This window comes from Myotis lucifugus, unplaced genomic scaffold, assembly GCF_000147115.1.
Source record: "Myotis lucifugus unplaced genomic scaffold, Myoluc2.0 scaffold_43, whole genome shotgun sequence".
Classification (NCBI taxonomy): domain Eukaryota; kingdom Metazoa; phylum Chordata; class Mammalia; order Chiroptera; family Vespertilionidae; genus Myotis; species Myotis lucifugus.
This window is the reverse complement of record NW_005871091.1, coordinates 6,357,611-6,366,163: the sequence shown is the minus strand read 5'-3', so window position 1 is coordinate 6,366,163 and position 8,553 is coordinate 6,357,611.

Here is an 8,553-nt window from a genome sequence, read left to right as displayed (position 1 = left end):
TAAAGAATGAAGGATTAATTTTTGTCATAAAGAATGAAGAATTTTCCAGTTAATGGAATATGCTATACTGAATGCAAATGATTATTTCATGTAAAAAGAAGCTTACCTATCCTATTAATAATCCTATTAATAAAAGCCTATTCAGCGGTTCTCAACCTGTGGGTCACGACCCCTTTGGGGGTCAAACGACCCTTTCACAGAGGTCACCTAAGACCATCGGAAAACACATATATAATTACATATTGTTTTGTGATTAATCACTATGCTTTAATTATGTTCAATTTGTAACAATGAAATTGGGGGTCACCACAATATGAGGAACTGTATTAAAGGGTCACGGCATTAGGAAGGTTGAGAACCACTGGCCTATGTGGTCGTCACGCCCTCACACTGTAATGCCCTCACACCTCAAAGAGCAATCACCAAAAGACTACATACGCAAAGGGCGCGCTCGGGTGGGCGGGACCCCCGACTCCGGCCTACCTCTTTGGGGCAACCCATCAAGGAGCCCCAGATGAGTGGGCGGGGCCTACCTCTTTGGGGTGATCGATTGCGGGGCTCCCACACTGTGAGAGGGCACAGGCCAGGCTGAGGGACTCCTCCCCTCACCCCGAGTGCATGAATTTCATGCACCGGGCCTCTAGTATTTTAATAAAAATCCTGCTGGAAGGAGAAGCACAAACTTCTCTTACTGTTTCTAGATAATTTTTAAATTCATCAGTGAGGAATGATGATAATTATTTTTATGTTGTATATATGTATATGTGTGTATTTATGCAGTCTAAGAGATTTTGATTTGTCTCAGGTCACAGTTATCCAGGATTTATATTGAGAGCTTCTGATCTTTGTATTCTTTCACTCCCTTATAATGCAATTGTAGTGTTAAACTGGATGGTCCTTGATCAGGATGTTAAAGTGTATTGGTCTGCACCATGCTTTAATTCTCCATATTTTGTCAGATAACTACAGTATTTCAATTATAATGTTTTCATATGCAATGAGCAGGTGGCCTTATTTCTAATCCTTTGTATATTTGAGAAATATTTTTATGTTCTTCATGTAGGAAAAAAACTAGATTTAAGTTATTGGTTCATAATATTTTCATATCAAAACTTATTAACAATTCATTGCATTTTTAAATTTAGTGTTGAACCTAATGTTGCAGAGGCAATGTCTGAAGTGAGTTTTCTTGCTGTTCTATTTTACAATGTGACTTATGGCTATAATGTTATTGTTGGCTACTTGGGGTTTTTGTCTTGTTTTTTATTTGTTTGCTTGCATTTGCCTCTCTACCCTTAAGATTTTACTACTTTTATTACGGATTTATAAATTTTAGAAAAGATTTTAGTTGATACCCAAATACAAGTGGACACATTTTTTTCTTTCACTTTACAAGTTCTGCCATAAAATGGTCCCTCTAAACAAAAAGTTCACAATGAATACTGACTTTTATAATTTCTTGATATGTAGAAAAACTTATATCTCTGTTTTCCTTAATATATGTACATCTTTATTCAGTTCTCTTGATATTTGAAATGGAAATGTTGTCTGCCAAGCCCAGCCAGGCCAGTCTCACAATATGTCCTTGAGGATTTTACCAGTTTCTACACATTGATAGAGGTACATATCAGATATTGATTAAATTAAGTAAAACAAACCTCTATCTGAAATTAAACTGTTTGCATTTAGTACATGAATTCCCTGTGTTCTTTCCCAGATAGAAGTCTTGAATAATCAGGAATTATACCAAATCATTTTAAATATCTGTAGAGCATTGTGCTTAATTAGTTAATCCACATGCACCATCTAATCTAAAATAATTGAAAACCTAGAAATATTTTTGAAAACACCAAGGCTGTGGTTTTGAAATATATTAACTAAATCTTCAGTGACTCACAGGTGGAAGAGGAACAGGTGATGAGAGATTTAATAGTATAGTTTTAACTGAGGTGCTGGTAAAGAATTATGGAATTGCAGAAGATTATCATTTACTTGAAAAGAGCAATTTGCATTTCTTCAATATTTCCATTTTAATATTCTCAAAGCAAAAAATTCTTCATGGTAAATCCAAAAAAATTCTGTTTACCTATCGGAAATAATTAAATTTTATTTGTATGGCTCAATTAATGAAGCTGATTGAGTTCTTTAATCTAAGAGATTATATTTTTGGTAGAGAACTAAGAAAAAGGATGTGCCATTTTAATTTTTAATGGAAATGAAAATTTAATTAACGCTATAGGGAAGGAATGCATTTTAAATTTTTTCTTTGAATATCAATACTAATATAATGAGAGGAGAGAGAAGGAAAGGAGGAGGATTTTTTAAAATTTCCCAATTTAGTCACCCATCCCCAGATTCTTTACAAAACTCTATTGCCCATTTTTATGCAGAAGTATCATTGGTAGTGATAACTTGAAATGTTTGATTGATATGTATTTTATTTATACATTTTCTCATTTATTGAATCATTTATTATTAATATTATGTTAGAAATCACATTGAAGTACATAACATATATAAACCTAGATATGTTTTTATCACTCATAAATTAAGCCAAAGAGGTAAGATAAAATGTGTATGCTAACTATAATTCAATATAAAACAGCCTATCAAAAATGATATATATTTTTGCTTCAGTAATTTAGCTAGATTTCTATTGGAGTGAGAGGATGTGTTAGGAGTCAGGCAAACCTGGATTCAAATTCATATTTTACTTCTGTGACCTTCAGCTTTCTTATTTGTGAAGTACCCCTATCTGAATATGCTGTTGTATTGATTCAAAACATTAAAAATAAAGTACATAGGAGACTGCATTAGTATTACTAATGCTTCAATTTTAGAGCAAGGCCACATCCACTGAGAAAAATGCAAATCCTTTTAGATGTTAAAAACAGAAGGTTTTTGTAATTACCTACCAATTATTTGTTCCCTCATGTAACATTTTAAAAGCAGATGTTGAGCATCAATTAATTTGTATTTGTTTAAGAGGGACTCTGTCAACAAAAGAAAAACCTGTAAATCAAATTTCCCACACTTCCTTCCTGGAAAATCTGGGCCAAATCTGTCACTCACTTCTGGCAAATATGCAGGGTATTTTGTTATGGCTTCTGCCTGAAGCTTCACTCTTGGCTTCAGCTGCTAGTCTTCACTCACAGTGGATTTTAAATCACATAGCCTGCTCCAATTCAACTCCACCGTTTAGTAGCAGTTACTTACATTCCCCAGGCCTAAATTCCCTGTGTGGTAAAAGAGGGTTAACAATATGTACCAGAGGAGATTTGAGAGGATTAAAATAAATGATGCATACAGAATGTATGGTAATGTGTCTAGAAAGTACTCAGTAAATTATTTTATTGTTATATTACCATATTTCAACTACCTACTACTTTATATCCTTATATGTATGTGAAAATCATATTTTCAAAGACTAGATAGGATGAATAAGTAAATTATGATTTCATGTTCTTTGATGTAATTCATACTTTTAAATTCATCATTTGTCTTTGATCCTTTTATATATTAATGTTCCCAATTTCAGACCAAAACATCAGATATCAATTATTTTGCTCAGCAAATGAAGCTTCCCTGATCCCTCGTCTCTCTGAACTTGAATAAGGACACATTCCATTTTCTTTTGCTCTGAAGCATTGAAAGCTAGTTCTCTAAGTGAAAGGAAACAGAAACTAAATGGAAAGCCAAACTAATTTTACTTAAGAGGTTACAGTTTTCAAAGTCAGGGATTTGGAGCTCTTCGGTGTTACTTAGTCAATGTAATCATAGATATTTGTCTTGTTGAGAATTATATTGTGACATATGTGTGGTAAGCAGGACTGTTATTGTATAAATTACCCAATATTTGTGGCTTGAAGTTGCAGAGAACAAAAGAAAGCACACATGAAGTTTTCTGTTTTTTTAATAGATGTCAAATTGCTTGGTGTGAATTCTTTATGTAAAATTTCCTTTATTGATTTTTTTAAATATATTTTATTGATTTTTTTACAGAGAGGAATGGAGAGGGACAGAGAGTTAGAAACATCGATCAGCTGCCTCCTGCACGCCCCCCACAGGGGATGTGCCTGCAACCAAGGTACATGCCCTTGACCAGAATCGAACCTGGGACCCTTCAGTCCGCAGGCCGACACTGTATCCACTGAGCCAAACCGGTTAGGGCTCTTTATTGATTTTTTTAAAGAGAGAGGAAGAGAGAGGGATAGAGAGATGGAAACATCAATAAGAAAGAAAAATCATCAATCAGCTGCCTCCTGTACGCTCCCTACTTGGGATCCAGCCTGTAATCCTGTACATGCTTTTGATCAGGAATCGAATCCACAACCCTTTGGCAGGCAGTCCAATATTCTAACCACTGGAAACACCAGCCAGGGCGAGAAAAATGATTTCCGTTATATTAGACACATAAAGAAAAAATGCTGCTCAGTTCCATGTTTGGTAGAAAGCTAGGGTATCTAACAGGAAAAGGGCAGTGGTGAATGGGGATAAATGGAAAGAAAATGTTACTATATTTTCTTCATTTTTTTTACCTGATTTTTTCTTCTGTAGTTAAGTGTGTCATCACTGTTTATCAACAGTGATTTGCATTTTGGCAAAGCTGGTTCTATAATTATTTGAAAAACATACCAGATTTGGGTAAGCAGTGAGCAGTAGTTTTAGATTTTTAAAAACTAATATTATGATTATAAAACGTTTTGTTTTACTCTCAAAGAATTTCAGTGATTAATTGAAAGGCAATAAGTTAACTAATAGTAAAATATTATCATGAAATAGAACTCAACAATTTTAGTTAGTAATTTGCTTGGCTCATTGGTCCCATATAAACTCAGTTAATATTTTATCTTCATATTTTCATAAGTGGGTATTTAGTTGAAACAGTTTCATTCTCAGTATTACCTCAGAATAGAAAGGTGATACTGACTACGTGCCAGGAACTATCACTTCTGAAAGAGATTCAATGTTATTTCCAAAGTTGAAGGTTTAATTACTGCTTTATTTTTTTGCCATTTGACCTATTTTATTCATAAAACTGTTATATAGAAGTTTAAAAATTATAGTATTTTAAAAAATCTGTTTTCTCCTTCATACTTATAGGAACCCTATGAGCCAGGTAAGCCAGTAATATTTTTTATATTTTTATTATTAGCAAAATACATTGTAGGTAGTATCCCACTTGCATAGATCTAATATAGGTGGTCTACAAATAAAATATGTCTTAAGACATCAAGTGATATGTATGCTTTTCCAAATAGAACATACTTTAGTCTGTTAATAAGAGTATCTTTTATTTTAGAAGACAAATTTCTCAGCACTGTGCTCAAGCAATACATCTGTGGTTTGGATTGTACATGTTCTGCGAATCACTTGGAATGATATCAAATGGTCACTTGTAAATTATGAAATTATTTATAAAAACGTTCACCTTTTTAAAAATTTCCACTTACTAGCTATGTGACCTTAAACATGTTACTTAATAGCTCCATGTCTCAGTTTCCCCATTCATAAAGTGTAAGTGATAATTTTACCAACTTTAGACAGTTGTTATGTAGGTCATATGAATCAATAAGTATAAAATACTAAGCACAGGTCCTGGCTATATAAATGTTAGCTATTATTAATATCATCATCATCATCATTACTCCTTTTTTTAAAGCATAGTGCCAATACATGAATAAAGACCAAGTGTTGACACTATGTTTACATCCTTTTAAGAGAAAGGATAAATGATGAAGTCATGTAGGAAGTAAACAAAGTTGGTTCCAATAAAAAAAGAAATAATATATATAAGTAAGGGTAAAATCTAGGTCTCAGCTTTGTCAATAAATCAAAATTATGAAACAAATTGCATGTTACTGTTGTCTGAATAATGGAATAAAGTGCAGATTTAGAATCTATATATATAAAACCCTAATATGCAAATAGACCAAACAACTGAACAACTGGTCACTATAACGTGCGCTGACCAACAGGGGGCGTGCACAGAACATGGCGGGTGTCAGCAGCAGGCAGCAGAGCACGGAACATGGTGGGCATCAGCCGCGGCAGGATGGTGGAGCAGGTGAGCAGGGGCACCAGACCAAGGCGAGGCGCTGATTGCTGTCATTGGGGCAAGCCTCTAGTGCTTACTGAAAATTCTTTGCTCCCACACACCGTGGTCCCGCCTGGCACTTGCACCTGCTGCCGGCACCAACTCCGCTTGCACCTGCTAATGGCGCTGGAGCCGCTGCTCACACTCACTGCTGGCGCCGGCCCCACTCACACCCATAGATGGCACCAGAGCCACCACTCACACCAGCAGCTGGCCCCAATCGCCCCTGTGGGCTTCTCCAACTCCCCTTGCTCCTGAGGGGTGATCAGGGCAGCAGCCACCGTTCGCACCCGCTGACAGCGCCAGCCCCACTCGCAGCCACTGCTGGTGCTGGCCCCAATCATTCCATGCCATCAGCGGGTGTTAGCAGGGCCGGCGGTGGCGGTGGGAGTGGGGCTAGCAGACAGGGGACCTGGGGCCAGGCGGGAGGGGCTAAGCGGGGGTGCAGAGGATGGGCCAAGACCCTCCCCTGTGCCCACCACAGCCTTGCAGCCCACAGTTCCTTCCAAGGTGCACAAATTCGTGCACTGGACCCCTAGTATGGCTATAAAATAATTTATGCAAGGACCAGTGTGGAGCAAATATTGAAGATTTTCCCGTGCATCTTTAATATTTGTTGTCTCCAAATTGCACCCAAAGACAAGCAAATATGACACAAATGGTCATAGGTACCCAAACACTGTCCTCATCCTAATTATGATGTATTTAGAGAAACAGCAACTGATAGAAGTTGTTCCTAAGCCTATAAAATAGTTCAAAAATCAGCACAGTTAGTTGAGCTTGAAAAGGAATACGGGGACTCTAGACTCATTGCTCACAGTTAGAACACAGCCACAATAAGAGTTGCGATTCCCTCTTTTCAGCTGTAGCTGCAAAGTATCCGTGAAAGTTTATCTTCTTGGGTACATTGTATCGAAAACCAAAATTCCCAGAACATTAAATTCTGTGGCAATATTTAGATTAGGAATAAACTTTTGCAACATCAGTAGTTTTGGGGAAAGGACCTTAGTGCCACAGTCTGCAACTGTTCAAGGGAAATTTTCCAACCTAAGGAGCAGAATAGATGAACCCAATGAAGAAGAGTTATAATAAACAAATTTATTATAAAGTTGAGCAAAACTCAGTAGGGGATCTTAAAAACAAACTAAGTAGAGTTCTTAACCCTGACTTTCCCCCAAAAAATATTGGTTCTAAATATTGGTGTTTTTTAACAGTTAATTTTTTTTTCCAATTTTTTTTCCTAAATAGTCCAGAGAGACCTCTAGGGATATAAGGAAAATTATTTTCTCTGATAGATGAGTTCAAGAAAATATCTTGTGCCCTGGCCAAGTGGCTCAGTTGGTTGGAACATTGTCCTGTACACCCAAAGATTACAGGTTAGATTCCCAGTTGGGGCACATACCTGTTGGTTGGTCCCCAGTCAGGGCAGGTACAGGAGGCAGCCATTTGATCTCTCTCTCTCTCTCTCTCTCTCTCTCTCTCTCTCTCTCTCTCTCTCTCTCTCCCTCCCTCCCTCCCTTCCTTCATCCCTCCCTCTCTCTGTCTTTCTGTGTCTCAAATCAATAAGTATATCCTTGGGTGAAGATAAAAGAAAAAATATCTTGTGTTCCTAACTTTTGATCCATGGTCTTTCCAATTTGGATTACTTCTCTAGTGAACAGATCAACTGTTTTAGTGATATTATCCAGGGTTTTGATATTTTTTTTAAATAATGGCATACAAAACTTTGTGTCTTTGTATGTTCCCCTTATGAATAAAAGACTGGAGTAGGCAGAGAACATAATTCCAATATTATCTGGGGTGACCAGATTGTCTAAGTTTATTTACAGTGCTTAATCTTTCTCTTCCAATGTTTGATAGTTTCTATTATAGAGAAATATGCCTGCTTTGCCATAATCTGAACTCTGACATTGGCCTTGTAGCCAGAGTACTGTAAATCTTTAGGAAAACTTTCAGAGAGATCAAGAACATAATGTTGGTTGAAATGAACAAGAAGAAAAAGTTATTTCTTTAACTCGTGGCCGAATGGAATTTTCCAGCTATGGTAAGTATGGCTTGAAAAATGTATATTTAAAGGATGAGGATTTAAGATAGTTTAGGAAAATACAATAATTTAAATTCAAGAAGGTAATATTTTTTCAAAAGCATTTACATCTATTACACATCATTTCTTTGGTTATATAACTACAGGTAAAAACCTTTTTTGAGGGTTCTTATTTTCCATCTGTGATGACTTTACAACATTTTGGTAATTTATATTTCCCTTAGCAATGTGAGATTGAATACTTTCCTCCAATACCTCTACTGTTTTTAATTCCTATTTTCCATATATTTCCACTCAATCAACATATTATTTATTTAAGAAGTTTTCCACCTATCCAAACGAGGATTTTTAGAGCTATCAATACATATTGCATCTATTTCTCAGCCAATATCAGCCATAGAAAATGCACAAA